The sequence below is a fragment of the Corvus kubaryi genome, unplaced genomic scaffold, assembly GCF_017639235.1.
Source record: "Corvus kubaryi isolate FWS band 111438036 unplaced genomic scaffold, C.kubaryi_AGA036_p1.0 37256, whole genome shotgun sequence".
Taxonomy (NCBI): Eukaryota; Metazoa; Chordata; class Aves; order Passeriformes; family Corvidae; genus Corvus; species Corvus kubaryi.
The window spans coordinates 2,988,276-3,014,938 of record NW_024581076.1 but is presented as its reverse complement, the minus strand read 5'-3'; positions in this window follow the sequence as shown (position 1 = coordinate 3,014,938).

Sequence of the window (26,663 nt, the reverse complement as noted above, 5' to 3'; positions counted from 1 at the left end):
CTTTATCCAGGTGAAACATCAGTTGCACAAGTGTCTAACTCTCCTCAGGGCCAACTGACCTGGAGATGAGAATACCCCAGGCTCGATCTTCCCCTAAATTTTGTTCATCTCAGTGTTAAAAGCCCAAAGGACCTCTAAGGTTTAGCCCTTAATTTGTCCTCTCCATTCATTCCCTACAGATATGATGAAGTTCATACTTCAAAGCCCCAGGGCGTTCTGAGGAACGATGTACTCTTCTATGCTTGTGAAGAGCTCAGTTACTGTAATAACAGAGAGAAAAGCGCACACACCAGCGGATATTGTATAACCACTTACCCCAATGGCACAGGGCACTGCACACACGTTAAAAAGCACTTCCATTTATCCAAGGGCAAAAGAGGCTGAAACCATACCTATTGAAAATTCTAGCACACCTCCCTAACACAGAAAGCTATTCCAAAGCATCCAGTTTCATGTCTGATTAGGTTAGCTTGACATGCATTCTGGAAACCAGAGAAAAATATACACAGATCAGCTACAATAAAAATTATTTAAGAAGCTCTTAGAGGAAAGTTAGACTCACAAAAAGAGCAGCAGGGTGCTTGAAATCTCAGAAGTGGACTGTGAGGCATTACACCTGTCATGACTGCAAACTTCAGTCAGGAATTTGCAATGCTTGAAATAATGCTAAGAAAAAAATTGGAGCTTTTTCTGATTTTAATTAATACAAAAGTGTCAAAAGCAGGCTTTTGGCATGGATCAGCCTCAGAAAAAATATAACTGTTTCTTAGTCTCTGAATAGAGTTACAGGATTCAAAAATTTAAGCTGCAGGCTATGGATGTCTTTAGATAAAGGTAAATGTGACATAACTTGTGCCTTCCAGAGCTGAATCTACAAAACAACGATCCAAGAGAGTGACTTCATTCTTGACATTAGAGCAATAGACAGCCAAACAAGAACAATTAACCAACCATATATTACTTGTTTTGATATCAGTGGTTGAGATTGAAAATATTCTAAAAAAATCCCTGGAAATTGGAGTGGCTCTGTTTTCATTCCTCATGTCTTTACAGAGTCTTGATGAAATGCAGAAAAATAATCTGCTCCATGGACTGACTGGTTTGGGCCCAGGCAGGACACTATTATCTCTCCCAACCACAAATATTTCCTCCCAGACAAGTGTGATCACCATCAAAACAGATGTCTTCTCTTTTCACATCTCCATGCATGGGGGTGAAGGGTCCAAATTGTAAGTTGTAAGTCTACAGTGGGAACTAAGACTCCAGCAAGCTAACTTAGCCCTTCTTCAACCTGAGAACTTTTTATTTAATTCCCACTATCAAGGAAGACCACACAAAACACCTGGGGCTTGTGGGTCAGTGTCTTGGTCACTGAGAAGACAAACAACAAAATATGTGTTTATTCACCTGAGACAGAATTTCATCTAAACCTGAAGTTAAACCTAATTATTAAAGTACTTAAAGATCTAGAGTCTTATGAAACAACCAAATTTAGGAATGTGAAAAAGCTTAAGTAATTTTATCATTTTTATGCAGAAAACAACCAGGAAAAAGGAAAAGAAAGCACAGATGAGTAAATAATTTACCTCAATGTGATAAGCTGTGATAAACTACGTCTTGTTGGCTTTCGTTGAACAATATCTGTCTCCATCACTGCAGAAGGATGAAGTTGGGTGTAAATAAGGATAATTAAGGTACCTCACGGCTTTCATTGCAGCATTTTTAGGAGTTCATAAACCCATTGTGGCTCAAGAAAAACATTTTTAAGGGTAAATATTTGCTGTCCAATTGCATAACTGACCACAGAAAAAAAAGGGAAAATGAAAAAATAGCTTGTAAGAAAGTCATTCACTGCTTCTTAGTTTATATCATTTTAGTAATATAAATTATTGCTGGACAATAATCTCTGAATTTATTGCCAAGTGATCAAAGACAGTGCTCTATGGATACTTCAGAAAGCTCATCCTCTGGCTGACAGTGATGCGCAGAGGAAAAGTCAGGCAGAAAACTCAGAATAAGAGGAACATGTGCATTTTAAAGTCAGTGGCATTTAATGAGCCACAACTCTAGTTTGATTTCCACATTCTCCTTCTTAAGTCTCATAAAGATTTCAAGAATTTTTCTTAACCTTCAAATAATGCTTCCTCTGGAGGGGAAAAAGGAGAATGTCTCTGACAACCTGGAATTCACTGGAAAGTTTGTTATCACAGCATCCTGGCTTTGTCCCTGTGTGCAGCTGGCCATGTCCCTACCTGCTGAAATTGCAAGAGCCACCCTGGTGAACACAGCTGCAAGTGTGTGCAGGCCAGTTCAAGTCTGAGCAATATTTGATAAAGTAGCCTGCTGCTCTGCAAAAACTGCTGGAATTGCTTTGGTTATTAACTGCTTCTCACAACATATCTTCTGGGAATCTTTCCTCGGTGGCGTAATCCTAATAAATTTTTTATTTTATTGCCTAATAAAAGAGACTTTAAAGACCATGTGGATCTGTAATTGAAGATTCTAGGCTTAAAGAGAGAACAATTTTATAGGAGCACGAGGGACATGGTGTTTGTTATGAGAGCAGAGCCTAGCCACATCATCATTTCTGCACAGCAGATGTGGAACAAACTGATACAGAGAAATGGCTGGACCCCAGCTAGCCCTGGATCAGTGCTGAAGAAGTAGGAACTAAAGCACATGAAGGGAGCCTTTTCTAGGTTTTGCTCTGTGTGAGGCCAGCTTCCCTCCAGCCCCCACTCACCAGGGTCACCCTGACTCACTAACCCCTCTCCTCAGCCTGAACTCAGCTCTGTTGGTGCAGCACAGGCACCTCACAGACAACAACGGCCCCAAATGGCTCTTTTTAGCCTCAGCTCTGGCAAACTGAGCTGAGCAGTAGCTTAAAGCTGGGCCCTTTCCCACCCTTCACAAATGCACCTCCACTCCCTGGCTCCAGTGGAGCGAGAAGGGTGGAATTCCCCACACATCCTGCTGCCAGGGAGGGGCTTTGTTCTGACCTTGGCCCACCCAAGACAAATGCTTAAAAAGGATGTATTTTATCATGTGCTGAAAATATGGGGACTGCAGAGTTCATGTGATATATTATTTTTAAAAATGCATCAAAGTCACCCTATCCTGGTTCTCTTGTAGGCTTTCACATTTAAAAGTTCTGCAAGCCAGTTGAGGCTGGTTGTCTACAAAGCTTAGGCAATTGATAAAGTATTCCTCAAGTAAACTTCTGTCACTGAATATATAATTAAAGTATACTGCACATCTGTGACTACACTAAGGAGGTTAATGCTGTTTCCTTCCCAAAAAATGGTTTTCATTTATAAATTTTTTAAAGATAACATCACATTATGCCATCCAATGTTTAATTAAACAAATATGGATACATGAGCATCAGGGAGAGGGTAGATTTATGCCCATGATCATGCATATGCAATACATTTCTTATCAAATCATGTTTTTTTAGTTTGTATTTCTCCAAATTTTCCTGATCCAGTTTTGTTCTGGAGGAATCCTGACTGATTTACCCTCATGGGCTAAAAGATCACAAGGTAGTGTTTCACAGTGACTTAATTACAATAAATTTGAAACTAGATCTCACTTGGAGTTTTTTATTATTTCTGTCAACAGTTAGAAGGAAATATTGGAAGGGAGAAGAATGTTGCAATTTCCCCTTCATCAAAATCTGCTAGCCTGGTGATGTTATGTAAAACCAAGATGCTATAGTGCCACAAAGCCTCTATTCTGGAAAATATGTGGTTAGAAAATGACCAGGAACTAACTGGAGTGGAGACATTGTGGACTGGGCATCACACAGTTTGATTGCAAGATTAGGAGGGGCTAAAGGCAAAATCCTTGAAGGAGTTATTTTAGGATCTTTTTCATCAATATCCTGAATGATTTTTCAATATACAGGAGGATAAATATGTGAAGGACAGGAAGAAATACTCTGAAAAGAGGAAGAAAATTTACTGGAAGAAAAATACAGACTTGGGCATGAAAAGGTCAAGCACAGAAAAAATTGCTGAAAATTGGGAGTATTTTGAGTAGAATAGAAGGACCTTAGAATATTACATGGATTCATTTTACTGAATCATTTGTGTGCTTTGATGACATAGAAATCAAAGGGTATTCTAGAACATATGAAAATTTGAAATTTTCAGTATCTGTTGAAATTTGTGTGCCAGTCTAAAAGTCATAGCTGAGGAAAATTGAATCTTTATTGACTGGAAAGAAACATGAAACTGATTTAGACAATAGAAAGTCTTTCACAGATCAGGAACTAGAAGGGATTAATTTATTAATACAATTGTATAAGGACTGAGGGAACCCATTATTGTGTTTTACAAATATAGTTTGGAAACAAGCAAAGCTAAAAGACAATATTGACACAAGAACGCATGGGTTCTTGTGTCAATTAATTCACCAAAAAAAAAAAAAAGGGGGATTCAAATTAAAAGAGGGTATCCAATCATAAGACCAGTGGGAAGCTGGAATAAACTGCCATTTGGAGCAGTGGAGACAAGAAGATATACACACCTAGTCATTTGAATGCTATTTTAATAGATATTGTCTGCTATCACCTTCACTAAGGGAAAGTGCCTTTTCATCTAGAATGCCATACAGCTGCTTCTTCCCAGGACCACGGCACAATTAATTACTGAGTGTTTCCTCTTGGTTTTTGGCATTATTCATTACTGCCTTTTTCTGGCAAACTTTAGCTTTATCATTTCTTCTGTGCCTCACACATTTGGAAAATGGTCTTAAGCTGCACTCAGCCCTGCCAGCACATTTTTCTACCTGATGTCTTGTTCCCCTTCATAATTTCTAGTTTAGAACAATCATGACATTTTTATTGTGTCATTATATTTTATGGACTGGGTTCTCCTTTTCCTTTGCACTTGGCTGAAAGAAGGATCCCCAAACTTGTTTGGGTGAATCAGTTTACTTCCTACTAAAATAGACCAGCAAAACTGTAGAAGTGGAGTCAGGAGGAGGAACAAGCATCCAGAGACTCGAGCTCCTGTTACTGTTATCACTTTGCATGTGGCATGTTGTAAAATTATTTGTGGGTATTGGTTGCTTTTACCATGATTTTTCTCTCTTTCTGAGCCCTGAAGATGAACAAAGACAACAAATTGTCTTCCCTTTGCCTTCCTCTCCACAGCAAATCATGATGCCTGCCTGAGCACTCAGGAAATTACCATAGCTTGTCTCAAGTCAGAATAACTTTTTCCAAAAGGTGCTGGGGTCAAAGTCACCCCTTCTGTTTCAGGGCGGTTGGAATCTTTGAGTGACTGCTTGTCTGTATTTACTGGCTGTGAGAATTGCTTAGGTACAAGTATTACCTCTCTCTACAAGTCTGGTCTTTCTTAAAACTGTCTATGGGAGCCTTAGGAATGAGAAAGCAGCTAAAGGGAGCAGAAATGCATTTTTGTGTGACTATGCAAAAAAACTGGACAAGAATTAGTACTTAAATTATCACTGGCTAAAACAGTTGGCTGTTTGTCCCACCTGCCCACCTCCCAAAGGCTCTAATGGTATTTAGAAGGTCCCTGCTATTATTTTTTGCCATTTAGAACAATCTGTCCACCTTCCTCCCTTCAAATGAGAGCAACCCAAGCTACAAAAACAGTTTTGGCCCCAAATATGGTGCATAAGTGAGACCCACAACCTCACACCAGGTTTTGATAAATGCCTTTTTTGGAGAACCAGAAGAACAGCACCACTCTCACACATTTAATGCAAAAGGTCACCAGTGCTGGATTCACCTGTGCCTTCTCACTCACCTGTACTATGCTTCATGCCCATAGGAGTCTATGCAAAACAAGTTTTCTCAGTCTTACACATAAAATGCCAACTCCAGCATCTCCTGAGGCTTATCACTTTAAAAAGACTCAAGTTGTTCAGGCTGACATCATTAGGGTTTAGAGTCAACCTACAAAATTATTCTTCTAACCCAGGAAACTTGAAATGGTGAACATGAAATAGAAAAGGCCTTAAGAATTCCTGTTCAAGGAATCAAGCAGAACAAGATGTTGTGTCCAGGTGCTGTAAAATGACTTGTGCTCAGGAAAAAAAAAAGAAAAATCCAGTATTGCTTACATGACTGATTTGACAGAAAGACTTCATTATTGTCTCTGCCTAGTGAGCCATGGGACATCAATATGGAGAGTCAAATGTGAGGGACCCTGCAAAATTGTAACCCCTTCAATGGAATAAGCCTTGAAACTCGCCGTTTGTTCATGTATATTTTCTGGCACATGCTGTGGCTATACCTTAAAGCCAATGTCCTATTTGAAGTTTTAAATTGTACATCCAGGTAACTTGCCATAATCCCAACTGACTGAAGTGCAGTACATTTCACAAGGAAAATATGGAACACAGTGACCTGTAAAGCTTTATGTTGGTAGCCAGTAGATCCTCATGTCAAAACATCAGACAGTGTGGGTGTTGTTTTTTGTCTCTGTATTGACAGTATTTTATTACCTCTTGCAGTTCCTTTCCCAAGCAATAACAGAAAGATAAAAAATGATGAGTCTCAGAAATTTTGAAGTGGCACCCAATTGCTGTTTCTGTTACAACAGTTTTTATTAATCCTCTTTTTCATTTTTTTTTCTTGTTAGAAGTTGTGTTCAAATCACCTGTATGTGTTTGTCCTGGGGTTGGGGCAAGCACTGCGCAACTGTCTGTGCCTAACTGTGCAATCCTTCAAGGGCACTGCCCTCCCTTACCACTCCATTCTCACCCCCAAGCCTGCCCTGGAGAGGAAAGCAGCAATATGCAGTTCAATGTACCCACTGGCTAAGCCACAGTACTTCAGGGACTGAATGGAAATCAGCTGCCACCCCCTTTCCCATGTGATCAAGTCTGGCAGGAGGAATATAGTCACTAATCTGGATATAGTTGCTAATTTTTTGGTAGAAGGTAGAGCATGTGGTGAGAGGGTTTCTCGTCCTCTTGGTGTCCAGTACAGCTGTGTTGTGTACACCATGCTTTAACCCTTAAGGATTAATCTCCTGCTTTGCAGAGGATGTTCAGGAAGTAAGGCTGGCAAAGAGCAAACGTCAAATGAATTTATCTTACCTACTTACTGAAGCAAGGTCAGAGAAGGATGAGAAAGTGATTAATTTATATGGTCACTGAAAACAGAGCTGCTACTGTAATCCATTGGTTTAATGTGTTATTTTTAATTATCCAGCTATAACCACTTATACTATGAAAGGAAAGTTGCTTGTAAATGCAAAGTCGAGGCACACAAGGAGTCGAGTACCTTGATGTATTACAAGCAGAGTGCAATGCCTGCGCTTTGACACAAGTCTGTCTGTTTCCACAGAAAGTTAAGACCAATTCCTGGTCTCCTTTGCTATTGCCTTTCCACCCACATAATCTATGAAAAGCACATCATTTTGAAAACTATCTTTTCATCTGAGTGTTGATATACTTCAAATGGATATTACTTACATACTGCTATTACAGCTTTTTTTTTCCCAGTAAAACCTCAGTGTCAGCCTTGACTCATCAGCTCCTGGATACTGACATGTATTTGTGTCTTTCCACTATCTTTCATGTAGCTATCAGATTTCCTAGGCTAATAATCTTTAGGGGATCTAAATCTAATTTCTAAATGACTTCTCATTAGATGCTACTGCACAGGTAGTTAAGTGCATTAGCAAGACAGGATTCATGGAGAATTCAGTTCTGGGAGGAATACCTACCTTCTGATTTTATGTTAAGTTTTTTAAGCTATTGAGCATTTTAAAACTTTTTTTTTAATGAAAAAAATTATAAAGATTTGGAAAGAGAAACTTGGTTTTCTGATTCTTTATATTTTTTCTATTTCTAGATTAGTTTCAGAATAAATAAATACCATAATTTCATTTTTATTAAAAAAACCCAACCTCCAACAAAGGAAAAAATATTCATTCATCATTTATCTTTTTGTTACTTTTCATTGTCCCTTGTTGACGCTTGAAAAATCTTTGAGATCACCCACCACTGAGTTTAAACACAAACATCCTACACAGTGAAGCTCTTCAAAATCACTTTGTCCTTAGTTGCTGCATGTATTTATTTTGATGTTTCAGCAATTGGAAAATCAGTGAGTCACTTCTCCACAAATAAAGCAACTTCATGTGCATGACCATAATCTGAGACAATACGGGTCTCTTATCTCTGACTGCAAAAATTGGGAAATTAAGGAGTGGTATCACAGCTACACTTAATTTAAGGTGAGACTGCTTTAAGGTAATTTACATTTGTAGAGTGTTGTACCTGAGAAGTGAATGATCTTTTTTCTTCATTTCCACCATGCTCAACATCCAGGTTTGTGTTTTATAACCACTTGGGCTTTTCTCTATCCACATGTTCATCCCTTAGCACGTGCTGGCTTCCAAACTCATCAGAATCCAGGACTCAGGGCACATCCCCAGATAGATCTGCTTTAGAGATTCAGGAAGGAGTCCTTTATATGAGAAGGATAAGATTTACACCCCCAAAAATTCTTTGTATATATGTGCCAAGTAATACACAGCAACAGCAACACATGTTGATACATCCAAAAGTTGATAGGAGAAACCACACAGGAAAAAGATAATCATATTATTGTACTAGATATCTGATCAATAGCTGTCAGAATGGTTGATAGCCTGGGAATGACTAGACAAGAGAGCAGATAACACTATTATGCCACTGTCTAAACAGTCATAATGCAAAGAAATTGCATTTCGGTGTGAGAGGTCAGATAAAATGTCTGCCAAAATACCCACACATGTTATATCTCCAAGCTTTAAAAGAATTGGTTTTGGAAGGCAGAAATTTGGGGGAAGCTGTATGTAGTGTTAGTGGAACCATCACTAGATGATATTTCAGTCAGGCTAGAAGGTCACACAGCAGGGCTTCATGCTGAAGTCTGACTTTTCTCAAAACACACAGCTGATAGCTGCCACATATAATGTAATTTATGTACATCTTGCTATAGTTTTCTAATTTAGTCAGTAGTCAGCAAGAGGAGGAAGGTTTCTAAAGTAAACTTTTTATTTTTTAAACTTGTTGAATTAGCAAGAGAAATGAGATAAGCTACCTTGTTCTATCTCCCCCGTCAAAGCAATACATTCACATTAGAGAAAAAAAAAAGGAAAACTATTTACAGCTAGTTACTTAAGAAACTCAAATTACTTTTTCAGTATTGCTTTACTGTGGAATGCAAGAAATAAATAGCACAAATGGTAACAGGAGTATGTTTGGAAATACCCCTTCATATGTCAGACCAAACTGAGGACATGCAGAAAATCCATTCTCTAGTTGTACAGATAAGATGTATATATTATCTGTAACCCATTATTTGTTTTCAGTAAATTAGGTTTGAAAATAATTTTTTCCTCTTTTTTACTGTCAAGCAGGTGTAGGAAAGCTTTTCAAACTGAGGAAGATCATGTAAACAATGCCCACATGCTTTAGGCACTTCAGACTAGGGCCATGAAACCAGGGCAAGGACTGAAGAGTGTAATACTATCTGACTTCTTGAAAAGAAAGTTGAGAAATGGTTTGGATCCTAGTCTATTAGTATTTTCCCATGGGTTATGTAGGATTTTTCAACATAATAAACAGAACATAATGAAATGCTGTTTTTACATGTCAAATATAGAAAATTAAGACTAGAAATACAAAATAAGCCCAGGCTGATGAATTAACCGCCACTTAACCTTTCAACTAAGATTAGGTTTTCCTAGAAGACTCTTCTGGAGGAAATTCTGTATCTAGTATGTATCCACACAAGTGTGTGCACAGGCTACCTGAGGTTTAATGATGCTTTTCAAACTCTGTTAAAAACGTGTTCTTAAGATTTGGTCATGAATATGACACTTAAATTAGTTCTTAGGTTTGGAGGTTGGGAAAATCCTTTCCTCAGACCTGGGATATCGAGGTACTTTAGTTTTCCTCTGTTCTTCATCTGCCATGAGCAAGGCAGAGTTTATCTGGTACCCCACATCAGCAACACCCTACGCATTTGCATTGTCAGCCAGTAGCACAGAGTTCTTCATCCCAGTGACTGCAATTTTACCCTGTGGAAGCCTTTGCAAAAGAATATTTGTACAAAACATAATGAACTGCAATGGTACAGGTCAGAGTAGAAGAGGCAGTACTCCCCCATGGATGCAAACTGTGTGTAGTGAAACATCTCTGTGTGTTGTCCTGAACAAGCAGCATGAGGATTTGAGTAAAAAAGCTAAGAAATGGCTTATGGCATATTTCTAAGGGGCAGCGTGACATTTGTAGTTAATGAAAGCCAGAAGAAACATTTTTTTTAATTTGATGTACATTAAAAGAAAATAGAAAAATAAATGTGTACTGACCCCACCACATGTTGCTGTTTTCATTGAATGAGCTGCCTTGAAAAAGAATGGGAAGATTTATGAAACCAGCAATTCTCATACACCAGATGCATCTTGAAATAAATATATTTATATATATATATAAATAATATAAATAGTCAATGATCACTTCTTATCCTCAAAGTACAGTATTTGTTGTTGTGCCCTAGCTCTAGGAAAGCATGTTTAGGCATCATCTACTCCTAACACTTTATTATTTTTCCAAACTACTATGCTATTCTGTCTAATCATCAGTTAAGAGTCCTTGCTCTCCCCTCAAATATTTTATAATGTGTAAAGGAATGAACTAGAAATAATAGGGCAGATGAGAAAGTTTTTTAAATCCTTTGTTATTCTAAAGGATGAGATTTGTTTAAAGCACTTACTTTTAAAACAGGCAAAGCATTTGTGTATGGCTGAAAAAAGCATTGAAGCATTCCACTTGTAGAGTTTTGTATTAATGTAAGAAAAAAATCCTTGTCCAGAATCATTTAAGTATTGAATCTGCTGAGCCCATCTGGCAGAAATAGCACATTATGTAGCAAACACTGAAGATCTGAGAAGCAATGTGACACCAGCAGGAACTGGAGATGCTGCTGTGACTGAATCCACTGTCCAAAATGAGCCTGACAGAAACCCCTCAGGGTGATTACATGTTTGACATAAACCCTATTGAAAAAAAATGTCCACTACAGGAAATTTTATGACCCTGTCATGATTCTATTCAGACTCAGCATAACCTAGGAGTAGCATCTAGCTAATGGATTCACTTTCTGCTCATCTTTTCTCCTGAGAGAACAGGTTATCTGCACAGCCATGGTGTGTCTACTGTAGGAACACCCAATGGGCAAGTTTTTTGGTAAACTGATTTACCTCTAAGTTACACTGAGTGTTTGACTCTATCTCCACCTTTTAGGGGAGCTTAGCCACCTAATTCATCTGTAGCCACATACCTGCATACATCCACAGCATGGTATTTTGAGAGTGGAATGTACCCCAGCCAAGCAGTTCAGTTAAAGCAGAACCAGAGTCTTCTTATAACAGTAAAAGGCACCAAAACAGATTTGGATAAACAGACCATATAGAAGTTGTCTAAAGCCATTAGGTTTCTGAAGGGTAAAAGAGGATGCACAGGGTGTGACTCAGGCAAGAATAGGGAAGAATTGATGAGCTGGTGGATGTATTAAACTGTCAGATTCCAATAATTCAAAGGAAAAACAAGCAGTAACCACTATCTAGCAGCTGTTTGATTGAACTGGGGTTAGACTATTCATCTGGAGGAAGAGAAATGAAACTTTACCTTCAGCAGTACCAGCCGTTTGGGTAGGGCTCTGTGCAGAGGTGACAGTGTCAGACTGGTGTGTGAGCTGCTCAGCTTCTCTAATAACAAGTCTGACAAATAAACCTCCTACTGATTTTAATACCGTGGTAATAATAACATAGGGACATTTTAATTAAGAAATCACTTAGCTTTCCACAGTCTCAGCCTTTCACAATTCCATAATTTCTGTTTTCTTTCACCACCTTGACATCAGGGTGAAGTTTACACTGCCATTTGGGTTATCCTCATTGCAGTAATTTAGAAATCTTCTCAGTTGCACAAGGACAACAACTGTTCCCTTTAGTTTTTCTCCCTCCGCTACACTAGCCCGGATTATTCAGTACAGTGTCCAGTACAGCTTACCTGGACAACATAGCTCTGTGATTGTAGGAATTTGTCTTTTGACCATTGGTTCCAGCCTGTGTTTGACTCTTGACACAGCATGATAAATTACCAGCTTTACTTACATGTTCAATTGCTTGCCAACCTCCCCCTGTGCCGTTTAGCTCCCACACTGAGGAAAGCTGTGAGTGATAATTCACGATATGTTTTCCTGGTGATTGTTCAATACTGATTACAAACACATGGCACTTCGCCCAGCATTTAAAATATTTTGCAGCTAAGCCACAGTTCACTGAGGGATCTTTGTCCTGCCCCTCATACAAAGCAGATAGAAAGACACAGAAGTAATGGCCCAAACATGGGATCCGCAGGACAGCTTCCTTGGCTTGTGAGTTGCAAAAGGATGTCCTTACAATCCAGACAGCATCTCACCAGATGGTTTGGTGAACCTCACTGGACAGAGGTTGCAGGCAGTCCCAGCAGCTGCCTGGCTGCCTACCAGAAACACCAGTGTCCCACCTGTGTGGCGAGCTGAGCTGTCTACTCCACTTCTGTCTGCGCGGTAGCTCTCAGCTCCTGAGGGTGGCTTAATGTCCCACCTGTCCTCCATGAGAAGTGTGGCTTCTGCAATCTGCCAAGCACCTGAGTACTGCCCACCTTTCCCTTTCACCAGCTGCTGTCTACAAGTGCAGGTGTTCTATCACTAACACAAAGCAGTGTGGCTTTTTATAACGTGTTTCACCCACTTTGAGCTGAAATATGACAAAAGTTTTTGGAGGACTTCTGTTAAAAACACTTCACAGGATGCTTTTGTGCTGAAAATCCAACAAATAATGACTATATGTCAAGAGAAACAATCAAATTCTTCGTTATGTAATGCTGGTGTTTCACATGGTTGCAATTAAAGTGCAACCTTAGTTCACTTGTACTAATTTAACATTGATCTTAATCTGACTGCCTTGTCATTTTTATAACTATTGATTTTAGGAAGAATGAATTAATAATACTAATAAAATTGAATATAAATGATGTAATCAACAATTTTAATTTTATCAAGGCTGTAATCAATCAGCCTTACAAACTTTTTTTTCCACAGTCAAAGGAATGGGGCTTCTTACAGAGCTACAGCAACATGAATGGAGTGAGATTACTTTGAAGTAGCTTTAATGAACCCTTATAGTTCACTCATTTATTTCCCCCTTTGTTTGAAAACTTCTTAGATGCTATACAGATCTTCTTTATCTTTGTGTCTAAAATAGGTTTTGAAGCCATGTACATATTTTATTCTGGGTATCTTTCACTATTGCCTACATATTGACCTTTTGGTAATAGGTCTATGTCCAACCATCAGCACCAGACACAGGAGTCTCAGTGGCTCGAGTGCTAGCACACTTTTGGGTTACAATTTAGCAAGGCTGCAAATAATTATCATCTAAAGGAAAATCTTAAACCTAAATCAGGATAATGTAACACCAAGGATTTCTGTGATTTGAAAGAAAAACAATAGTCAATAAAAGCTGCTGAAAGTCTTCCAGTGTTGTGATTATGAAGCAGGACTCTGTAGAGAGATACTGGGTATGGTGGAGGTATACAAGTCACTTTGAAGAGCAGCAGATTATTCTACATGTTTTTTCAGACTGGTGATCAAAACTATTCTGTGTAGTCTCAACCCATACTGTTATTTCCATTTGGGTCAATGGATGTCACCTCTGAAAAGTTTGAAAGTGGAATATGACTTAGTGATAAAAAAATCTGTTCAGCCACACTCTTAAACCCACACTTATTTCTCATATAAGTCAGCAGAACTTAAATATTTTGCCGGATGGGAGCTTACACATCTGATTCTCCAATTCTCATTCTTTCAGAGTAATACTTAAAGGGTCAGACCAACCGAAGTCATGTCAACTCACCCTTAGCTGAGTACAATTCAAGAACAGATGCATGGGCATGGTAAGATCTGAATCCTTGCTTTTGAGCCTCACATCTCCTGAGAATCTGGCTGGGGTGATAGCTAAGATGCAGAAAGTACTGAGCTTCTTAGAGCACTTACAGTGTGTCATAACAACTAAAGATCCACAGGTTTTTACCATGTGGTCGTTTGCAAAGCCCAGGGGTCACAAGTGGGTATATAGTAGTAGAAAAACCCATTTTGCTTTCCACTGAAACATTATATACTTGTCCACAGAAAAGGTGCTCTAAGAATTGGAATAATGTAGATGGCAGAGTGAACTGATAGAACATATTAAAAGCAAGTTTCTGTATCAGGCATAGCCAATATCAAAGTTATTGTTTAAAGACTCTTCCCCAGGAACTGCTTTTTCTGCTTTACTTCTGAGATAGCATAGACCATTGTCAGAGACAGGATATATCTTTGACCCAGTACAATTGTTTTCATGTCCTCATGACATCTTTTTACTACGGACAGACCTGGGCAGGTACACACCAACAGTCCCCAAATAAATGAAAGCCCCTCAACCATCTGTTGCTGGAACAATTTTTGCTGTTTCTACAGGACTGAAGCCAACATTTGCAGCTGCTTTATAATTTTCAGTAAACTTGCTGTTGTAATTTCATCACCTGTGTCAGGTTCTCCTCATCTTCACATCTTAAAAGCCAAATTTGGAAAAGTCCAGAAACAATAACTCAAGTAAGTACGTATCAAACCTGAAAGCACAGACCTCGTGTTAATTTGGAGTCAAACTAATTAACTTCCCAACACTTGTTCTTTAATTTTCGTTGGTACTTGTTAATAAAGCATATACAGAAAACAGAAGAGATTAGTTCAAACCCCCTCCCTGCTAGGACTCTTCCTGGGCTTTCAATGCCCATAGTGTCTCATACTCAGGAAGTCACACATATTCCCTGTTTCCTTTCTTTTTCCTCTACTCTGTGAAATTAGGAGAGTGCTAATCCTGCAGGTCACAGAGGTGTGCAGAAGTGTGTGAGGTAGTTCTGAATAAACCAGCTGATGTACTGGAAGCATTCTTACTTGTACTATTTTGAAAACAAACTAGTGGGAGACACCAAGTCAGAATAACAATTTAATAGGGAAATAAAATAAGGGAAAAAAGCCAAAAATAAAGGCAGAAAACACTGGATTAAACTGACAGAGTCAGGATACAACCAGACACCCTGTTAGGCAGGGTGGTGGTAGCAGTCCAATAGAATGGTGGCTGCAGTCCTCTGAAGCGGTGATCCTGTAGAAAGGGTCTGCTCTTCCTCAGAAGGTCCAGTGGTGACTCTGTAGCTCCTGTCCTCTGGAAATCCAGTGGAAAGGTTGTCTCTGGTGTTCAGAATCTCAGATTATATCCAGGATGGAATGCTCTGGGTGGAGCATCTCACAACGGGATGAGGAGTCATGAGGCCAGGCATTGATTAGGCTCATTAACAGGAGATAGTCCGGAGGGAGTTATCTCTGAGTCATTCGGCAGGACAATGATGGGCCATTAACAGAAAGATAGTCTGGGGGGAGGAGGCAAGGAAACACTGCCCCTGCTGATTTCAACAGCTCATGAGGATGGTAGTAGAATACACTGCAACCCAGGACATTACTACAGCAGCAATAAGCTGTGCACAGTTTGATTTAACTTTCTAGTTTTCAGTGAAAAGCCTGACAGAAAGTCCTCAGCAGCTAATAGAAAACACTTCACTGCTTCCTGAAAATGTCAAACCATGTACAAGTACTTGAAATAAACATTACACACACTTTGAAGACTCTGGTTTACAGAATTTGACCAGCAGAGCTAGAGTTATGGGTAAAGCTCATGACAAAATGTCTACAGTCACACAGACACTTAAGATCTTCTGTTGGACTTGAAATGAGTATTGGGTTTAGTTGCTGCTTGAGCTTGGATTAATAGAAAGATGTAAAAGAGAATATTGATTATCAAAATACAAAGTATTCTAACTACAGGAATTTAGTTTCATTAAAATAATAATTCTATAAAAGGAGGAATTCATAAGTTCAATCTAAAAATTATTTGTTTTGAGACATGATGGGTATTAATATGTGTCAATAGCCTGTCATAAAATACATACATATGTATATGTATTTGTCAACTATTTTGTTATCCAGTAATCTTGATAAAACACAGCTTGGTGTACAAAAATTTACTTCAATTTAAATTAGTTTTACACAGGGAAGTATTTTTTTTTGTATCGCATTACACACACTATTGTGATAAACACAAAAAGAATAAAACTGATGTTTCTAAACTTAATGACTACATTTGGCAGCTTCAATAAATGATGAGATTGTCAGAATTATTAATGCCTTTTGGATTTCAGTGACTTAAATCTGCAGAGTCTGGGCACAGGCACTTAAAAATGTCAGCCTTTGATGTAAACAGGAACTACAGTAAATACTCAGGAAAGGCCTTTGAAATAGAAAGGGTTATTTTTTTTAATTCTACCTATCATTATAAATGGAAGATGAAATCAATGGCTGAGAAGAACATCCTTCTTTCATGAATGACATTCCAGAAATAAAATGTAGCTTAATTCTGTATGTAATCCTGGGCACTAAAATCCCTTACACAACCAATAGACTGCTGTAAGAATTGATTCTTGAGAGGCCATGGATTTCTCTTATAACTTTGCTACAAATATAAAAAAAATCTAACATAAGGACTTCCACGTAAGAGCTGTGGTTTTGAGACATGCATAAAAGTTAAACTAAGACCAGTTCTTACGCAAATATATCAAAGATGATGATGCAAATATCCAAGTCAAGGGAAAATTGTGTTTGGTAGTATGGTAATCAATCCGTCTTCTCTCTCTGATCTTTTTTCCCACTTAAATAATTTCTTCCTGGCAAGGTCATCACCATTCCTATCTCTGTCTCTTTTATTTCTTAATCATTACTTGGTCCTGTGTAGTTAGATTATTCTGTCACCTGTCTACTGCCTTTGCTACCCACTCCTTTACTACCTAATCCCTTTCCTTTGTATTCTACCTCTGTCTTTTCACATTGTTCTTTCCCCATCTTCCCTTTTTTTTCCCATCTTTTTCCAGAGAATGAACCCAGTTCTTTTAGTTAATTTACCACTTTGCTTTTCTCCCTCCCCATTGTTTTCTCTATCTTTTTCCTGTCTTGGCTTATAATCTTTTTAAGCCCAGCAGACTTGTATACACATTGACTGTTCTTCTTCAAGCTATTTCACCGGCACTTTTTCTGAAACACATGGCAGAAGCAAGGCATTACCCCCAGACGTGTGAACAGCAGCACACTGCCTCATAAGTGATCATTTGTTTTCACGGCAAAGCAAATTACTGAACCACGCACACATACAGAAATATTTCACTGCTCACTTGAAGCAATTTCAAAGTGAGCAAATCAAAATGAAAAAAAGAAATGTAACTGAATTATTAAAAATGTTATCTCCTAGTCAGGAAACACCTATTTTAGATGGAAAACAATCATATTTGAACTCGGTACTTTCTGTAAGAGGAAACGAGAATATAATGTGACTGCTCAGTGAAATAGTTCAGAGTCCATGACACTCACAGATTCTCTCCCCTGCAAACTCTCAAGTTCCTTTCATCCAAGAATTCTTCTCCCTTCTTTTCCAGTTGCTTCTCATCTTCCTAGACTTGGTCCAGCTGATGCAACCACCGTCTGCTCTGTCTGCCACCACGGATTCATGCAGATTCAATGCTCAGAGCAGCAGCAGCACCTTGAAGAGAGTATTGGCATACAAGAGGGATGGCTGAGTTATGCTCACATTCTTCAAAATAAGCACACAGGTTGTGAAAGTGCTGGTGAGAGTAAACATTCAAATATATCTCATCAAGGAAAATTACCACAAGAGATATCAGTTGATTTACCTTTATGGGCTCTGTGAAGCTGCCAGCTGCTATGGAAATGTTATATGTTTTATTACCGTGTTAGACAAAAATTCACCAAAAATTGCATCTTAACACCACTGGAATGCAGGGGTCACAGACATATTCAGACACACTTCATTTGGGCTCGCCATGGTGAGATATACACCATGCAAATACCATGAATACCCTGAATAGAGTCTTCAGAAAATGGAAATACAGCTGCACAGCATTGAGGCATCCTCCAAAACTTTCTTAAGCAGTGCCATGGCTGAGCAGATTTGGGCTAGGCTCAACCAAGGATGAGACCTGTGGCTAAGGTTACAGTTAGTGAGAGACAGAGTCTGAGGCTTCAGTGGGGGTAAGGCTGCCAAAGGCAGGGGAGGGAGTCCAAAAATAAATAATTTATGGGAACTTCTTCAAGACCAGTATAGAATGGGTTATGGAGAAGTGCACAGTTGAGACCAGAGCTGCACCTTTAACCCAAGGTGCTCAAGAGCTGAACAAGAGACCGGTGTTTAGGCTGTCTGTAGCCCACCCACTTTCTCGGGCAAGCCTGCTGCAGCCCTGCACCAGGTGGAGCTACGGGCTCTGTCTCTGTACTAAACATAACCTCAACCTTAATCCCGTGCCTAACCTAAACTGTAAGTCCTAAACATAAACCTATGATGTGCCAGTTACTGACCCTCAGTCAAACTTCCAAAGGATGACTTCTTTTTGACTCTGGCAGCCCTTTGTGGGCCCACTCCATCCATAGCCCACTCCACGTGAGCCCTAGGCTTTGGGTTTCTCCTAACTCCAACCCTAAATGTAACCCTAAACCAGACTTGGGATTGGCTGAGCTTTAGTGCAAGACCTCCTGAATTTGTTAGTTTAACAAAGTTCTAAGGAGAATTCTTTTTTTTTTCCACTGCCCACCCCTTTTGCAGCCCAGCATCCCCTTTGCACTGACACTCCCTCTGGAGCCTGACACTTGTTCTCTCTCCTAAACCTGATGGTAAATATCACCCTAGGTCTTGGAGTTTGCTGATCCTTAGTCATAGCCCTCTTGACAGCGGTTTCAAGCGAGACTTTTCTGAAACCTTGCTGTAGACCCTTCCTTCCTTTTCAGCCCCCTTGAAGCTTCTGCTGCTGAACCTTGTATGTAAACATAATTTTTGACAACAGCAGAGTCTTAGCACAAATCCTCCAGCCACAACCCTCATTAATTAGTTCTCATGGGAGGAGACTTTTCACAGCCCACCTTCTTGTGCAGTTTTGTGCACTTAGGGCTAGAGTGTTAGGGTCAGAGGAGACTGACAAATCCTAGGGCTCCAGCTGAAGTGAGATTGCAAAGGGGATGACCAAGGGCTGAACTACAAGAAGAAATCTTCCCTGAGAATGTCTTGAAGCTTGTCATGGCTGGGAACATGGAGACAGCTCAGCCAAGGTCAAGGCAAAGGCCTACTGATAGGGTTAGGAGGAGGAGGGACACACAGCTTTGCACTTGTAATGTGCAAATGGGAAAAAATGCAGGCAGGAGCGGCAGTTCTGATGTGCGTTGAGAAGCCAAGGTCCACCAGGTTGCCAGTCAGGAGTTGCTTAGCCAGGTCTGCACCCCACAGAAACAAAATTCATCACATCCTGAACTTTGGCCAATCAGAAATGTATACAGTGCCCCAGCTCACACTGACTTTGAAAGAAATGGTCAGCCATAAAGGGCTGCAGACACACTTCTGGGAACAAAACAGGCCAAGCAGGCAAGGGGCTCTGGCTGTATTGACCCATGCTGGGTCTGTGAGAGAGGCCACAGGTGATCCATGTCAGGCAAGAACCTTCCTGAGGGACTGTGGCTATTTCTGTCCATATTGGGGCAGGGACATCCCTGAGGGACTGTGGCAGAGCACAGATACTCCTGAATTTGAATTTATTAAAAAAACCATGCAACTTCTAACCAAGAAAAGCAGCCAGCTTTGTCTCTAAAAATCACAGTTCCTTGATGACAGCAGTAATATGACCCATTTCTTGAGGGCAGATTACTACAACTTTGTTTCTCAAGAGCAAATGGTTTCAGATTCCTCGTTGGGTGGCATTTGTGTTGCAAGTGTCACCATGACAACCAGAGGAAGTCAGTGTGACTGTCGCCAGGCAGCAGAACAGCCAGTGGGGTCCCCTCCGATCTCAGGAGCCCTCCTGGACCAGCTGCCGGGGATGATCAGGCAGCTGCAGTGATCGTGCCTGTATGGAGGTGTCAGATCACAAGAAGAAAATCTGGATGGTGCATTTTTAGATAATTATTCAATAGCTCTGGCGGGTTTGTGAGCTCTGAAGCTGACGGCGGTGTGAAATTGACCACTCGAGACGAACAATAATCTTATAAAGATGGGTTGTGTGAAAAAACCTGTTGCCCTTTCAAAATTGAATTTTCCCATTTGTATTTACAGACCGCTCTTAACATAGACAAGAGTGAAATGGATTATATTAATATCCTTCAGCAAGTGGTGAGAGGGTTGGAAAATGAGTAAGTATTTGCATGTAATTACAGCTCAGGCTGCCTGTAAAAGCAAGCAGCTGGCAAGCAGTGGAACTGGGCATTGCCAGCTGTTTCATTCCCCTATGAAAGGCTCCACAACATCATTATGCTTCCTCCCAGCCTCCATGGTGCTTTATGGGTGACACCTGTGACAGTAAGTTAATGCGAGAATCTTCTGCCCAGAAGATTTCTTCCTTTCCTATGAGCTCCATCTCTAAGAGGCAATGCATGTTGCCACCCTGAGGAAGTCACATCTCTTCGGGTGAGTGGTAAAGGACAAAACTCATCTCACCATGCAATCAGCCCCTACATGTAGAAATAAGTGGAATACAGGGAAAACCTCTCATAAACCCATTCCTGACCTACCATGCATTCAAGTGTCTGAGCAATCCTCAGTGTTCCTCTCACTGGGGCAAGCAGAGAAAGAGCTGCAGAAAAAGAAAAACATTTTCCCTGCCTGTTTGCTGATGCCTGGGCCATCTCTCTTTGTCCCAGCTGAGAAGTGTGCACTGTGACTTGTACCTTTGAGATCTGCAAAACCAGGCAAGGACTTCTCCCCTTTAAAGGCTGCTCCCAAGCCAAATTGCTCTGTAATTCTATAATATTATGATGTTATGATTCCTACCTTTCTTCCCTTGCCATTGTACTGTTCCTCCGAATTGTGCCACATGATCTCCCTCTCTCAAAGAACTGAGTTTGAACTCTTAAGGTGTTTTGTTACCTTTGGGTAGTGACATACCAATAAAAAAAGAAGAACAAGGAGCTTTTAACAGTATCTGGTAAGGATGAAAATCAAAAATTACTGTTAAAGCCATTGCTGATACTGTACAAGCAAAAAAAAAAAAAAAAGTTGGTTTAGGACAAGTAATTTAATGTCCTTACAGAGCATTTTTCCAAAACAGTTCCTTACTTAAAACAACATAAATGGCAATAAAAATAATAATTTTCAACAAAAATTGTCCTACTGACCTGATTCAAATCTCAGTGGCACTTAAACTATGAAGTAATAAATCATAGAGTATGCTTTTTCTGGTTTGTTCTTCTGCCTTACTATACATTTTCAACATTCCACCTAAAGACAAATATCTTAGTGTTATTTAGTATGTAGAATTAGGAGATGGCTACAGATTAAATCAGGATTTTTTTAAAAGAATATTGAGGTTATAAACATGTAAGGGAAATCAAGTTAACAAGATCACTCAGTTACATAAAATTTACAGGTACAAGGCACTAAATATATCCAATTGCACTTGGATACAATCATTAGTTCAAACCTTCAGGTGTATAAACTTAATTTTATATCCGAAGGCAAACAATGTAAAATAAAGTCTCAAATTATCTGAAGGCAAATTATGCAAAGGTTCTTCTCAAAGACATTATTAATATTTGCAACATCTTCACTGGGAGGTAGTGCAAGACATAAAGTGGAGGGTTTTATTGTTGAGATTATATTGGATAGTTGCTTATACCAAGGCAAACATAGGAGAAGATTATTCAAAGGGGAAAAAATCCAGGTGGAGTAGTATAGAAAATGATAAGCAAATACTGTTAAGATGATATATGTTTCTACTTTATACAGACTCATGTAAAATATCTTCTAGAGGCAGAGGCGAAAAGGTGAAAATGAAAAATAACAAGAGGAAAGTGTCTGCAGATCTGTAGGTCAAAATCCTTGCAATATGAAGAATAAGAAATGAATCATGATCATGGTCTGTTTCAATGGTTTTATTCACTATCCATCACCAACTACATCTTAAAAAGCACTTTCTAGAAAGGAGAAATAAATAGATAGGCTGATTACCAGAGGTACCAGAAAGTCAGCAAAGCTTGATTTTCCATGAGGCTTTGGCTCTGACTCGGGCAAATCACCTCACTGTTCCATGTCTTTGTGTCCCCTCCCACATTTTGTGTGAAAGGGTCAGGTTTTAGTTTGGGGTGGGATTCATCTCAGTTAACTTCAAATGGCACCAGTGGAAAAGGTGAGACCTGAGCAACAACCCCTCGGCCTCCCTCCATACGCAAAGGAGAGAATTTGGCATCTTGGGGGGTGGTTTGTTTGTCCTGTTTCAGATTAGGACAAGTCCTCTCATTATGAGTCTTAGGAGTATTGTGTCCTAAAAGTACTTATTACTCTCCTTGTAAAAAGAGATAAAACTGCCTGCAATTCAAATTTGAGCAGGTTAGCTCTATCTTTACATATGCTTGCAGGGTAACTCCAGCCTCACTTCAGGTTTCTAAGGCATTGTGGTTGGACAGTGAATATATGAAATTAAAACGAGGAGGTTCCCAGGCTTTTTTGAGATTTTTCACTCTGACTTGTACACTGAGCTCTTTTAAGAAGAATTTTTCTTTATTCTCTGCCTGGTAGAGTCTTTAGCACATACTGATGAGGTCTATGAAATTACCTTAAAAAATGCTTTTAAACTTGTGATGAATCATCCTAATCTTACATTTTCAGTACTTGGAAAACACCATCAAAGAAAAGAGAGGCTATAGGTCTGAAGTTTCTAGAGACATCTGGCAGGAACAATCGTACTGACTGAATCTTAGAGTCTTCCGATGAACAAGAAAAAATAAATAGGCTTCAGAATTGTTTACCTCTTTGCAGTCATCTTCACTGTGAGGGAAAATGAGCTCATCTCACAAACCTGGTGCACATGACAAAACAGAAGTGAAAATACTTTAAATCTCTTTAAGGATGAAAATTTTGTTAAGAGGGAATGACCCTGGTAATACTGAAATATGAGTAAGGGCCTGAGATGGGAGGAAAAGGGAACTTGTGCTTGTGATCTAAACCCAGAATACAATTAAATGCCTGGGAAATAGATAAGGAGAGAAATGGTAAGACTGGTGGCCCGAACAACTTGTGGTCTCTGAAGCTACAGTTCTACATTGGAACAGACAGACAGACACACATATATTTTTCTTCCCTTTGGTCTATGTCTGCCACTGCAGATTGGATTATTTACTTACAGTGATTGTGTGAACAAAAAATTGGCTGTCTGGTATCGCAGCTGAGCATTTTAAGATTAAACTGGTGATGGCAGTCAGCTGGATTTTTAGTCAAAGTATGCCTCAGGAAGATGAATATTACTGACAAAGAGATTTAAACATCATCATCAAAATATTGTTATTTTGTAACATTATTTAGGAATTCCGGATGCATATCAGGTAGAAAATATGGATAATCTGTTATTAAATTCCTCTGAACTAATTAAAAGGGTAAAAAAAAAGGCCTTGATTTGAATTTCTAATCCTGATTCAAATTTGGGTGAGAGGCTTAGGATCTCAGTAACTGGATTTTGAAATGAAAATGTCTTTGAGATAGATTTCAATCTTGTATAGATTGATAGAGGATAATCAAATTTCAAAATAATACAAGTAATCAATTTTCCCTTTACCTTGACTCAGCCCAGGAAAGATTAGAGCTATCTATTTTCTTTCCGTTTTTAATTGCAGACTTCCCTATAAAATATTTTAAGTCAAATCCTCTCCAGTGTTCTAGGGTTGGTAGGAAACAGGCAGTACAGCACAGAGATCTGTTTTGGAATGCAGCAAGGAAGGCATTCTCAGAAAGACCGTGACTTCAGAAGACCATGCCCAAATCCTGTCTTTTCTACCAAGCATACAGTCTACCATTTTTGTCCACAGTTATCAAACATCTCCTGTAAACCTGAAACAGAAGGTGTGTATATTATTTAAATTTTCAATGAAAAAGAAAATATATTTTATCCAGAATTCAGATTTTTCATTATATCTGATTTACTGATCCTTTTTTATCTAGAAGTAATGTGAAGCAAAGAACCCCATCCCTGTGTTTGCATCTGCACCAAGAAATCACAGAAAAATATTCAATTTTCTCTACAAATGATCTTCAATGAAAAATCACAGAAAAAAAACCTGTCAGTGACTGGTTAAGAGCAACCACTTATCCATCTCATTGTTTTTGCTACAGGCTGTCATGCAGAACAAAAATAATCAGTAGTGTGTGTGGGTTTCATATCTAGAAGATCAGCTGCACTATTGATATATGTTTTAGATAAATGTTTAATTTTGGATTAAGATTCCCGGTAGATGATGTAGCAAATGCTGCCACTGCAGACTGCTGGAACATGTCTGGGATGTTTTATTTTATTCAGTTGAATGTTTCAGAAGAGATTCAGATCTAGTTCATAGGTTTTTGTTGCAAAGAGAGAATGGCAAAGCCCCAGACTTCTGACTAGAATAAGGGCAGCTGGGCAGAAAGTAATTTAATTTGGCTAAGACCTCAGCAGCCTAAAATACACACATAAAATGCTGGAAGTCATGTAACCAGCAATCAATACACCATATAGCTGGACTACCCAATTAAGGATTCAGTGAAGGATCACCATCATCCTGCTGCACAAAGCTGTAACTACACTGCAGTACTGACAAACAGCCTTGCTAGGCTCTGGAACCAGCAGTTGAAAGAAAAACCTGGGTGATTTTGAAATTTGCTGCATGTTATAGTTGAATTGCTTGTGTACAGAAAAACTGACCGACAGTTTGTACAGTGTTGGAAAGTCCTCAGCCTCCAAGTGTAGAACAGCTTTTGTATTTACTTTTCTTATCAGTGAACAGATGATGGAGTGGTAAAAAGAACAAGATGGTATATTGAATAAAATCTCCTGCATTCCCTTTTAATATATCCTGCTTTTAAATACAGGATTATGTTGCAGCAAAATACAAACTGTATTATGTCCTTTGGTTCTGACTGCTACCAAGGCAGGTGAGTACATGTTTACACTGATGTATCATTCCCCAAGTAATACAGTATCAGTACCTTCTACCATTAAGTATTTTCTTACTGCAGTGTGAATATGTCAAAACAAAATAACATTGACTATATTTTATAATTTTATTACAGTAATGGCTAGATAGCTCAAATAAAATAAGACTTTCCTTATTGGTTACCATACAAACCCAGAATAGACAAGGGCTGTTTAAAAAGCAAATTCATTCTAAAAATGAGGTGATGATTTAATCAAGTCTAATTTAATGATTAATTTAGAAGGAAGTACTCTGATACTAATTCTTTCTGCCCAATAATTATTAATTTGAGTAGATGCTCTTTTGGACAAAATGGTTCTTTCACAATCACCATGGCAAGAAGATTAAATTAACAGAGCACAACTGTTTTGTGATAAAATTTTTATGTTTAGGAAAAACACATACTTATGAAAAAGAAAAAAATAAATTGAAAACAGACATAAAAAAACCGTAATGTCACTCAATCTTTATTTTTCTTCTGCCTATTTAGCCTTGTGTATTCTGTCCTGAGTGCCTCTTTTTTTCACATGCTTTCAAATGCTTGGTTTGTTGGTTTATTCTAATATGAAGAAGTGGCCAAAATTTTGTGTCAGGTAGAGTTACATCCAGCAAAGTCAGCTGCAGTGGACACCTTGAATAGGCACTCCCAGGAGCCTCTCTCTTCTTCTGACACTGAACACAGAGTTAGTTTTCTCCTGGACATGAAATTCTTCTTCAGGACCAGAAACCACACTGTTTGGTGGTCAGACAATGGAAAATCCCTCTAAGTTCTGGCATAAATAACAAAAATCTCATCTTTAGGCCTGTGTCATTTCATGGTTTCATAGGGTAAATTCTGTACATAATTGTTAGTAGTAATCTTACTATCACTGTTAATCATGATCTATCATCATCAACAATATTATGGGTCCATAATACTGTCATCACTGAAAAGCACAGTGGCTCATCAGTGAAATACTCACTGCCTCCTTAAAGCCATGGGAGCAAGTTTTGTGTGACAGGACTAAGGGGATTTTTTTGGAAGATGCACAAACAAAAAGCAAAAATGCATAACTCTGTGCTATTGGTTTTCTTTGCTACATCATTTCCTTTCTGACTCAGATGCGGACTCTTGTCAACACCTACCTTTTCCTGTAATACAGAGTTCACAGATGTACTAGTTATATTATCACACTAAATTCTCATTTCAAAGAAAAGGAAGGGAGGATAGAGATTATCTAAAAAGAGTAATCAAATGAAATTAAAAAGCACACTTCAGTGTGCTGTAAATCCCAGAGATCAAGGACATTTTCAGTAATACAGTGCTGTAAGAGCTCTGTTACAGTAAAAATGTCAAAGGACAGCCCAGGGCCAGGATGTGACTTCTAGAATCACATATTAAACCCATCTCCAGCCAGTGAATCTGAGGCATAAATGAGCCTGTGGAAATCGATGCTGAATCATCCAATGTTTTCCAAGCTCTTTATTAGCATCTGCAGAGCAGGCTAGAGTTTAGTCAATGCAAAGTTGT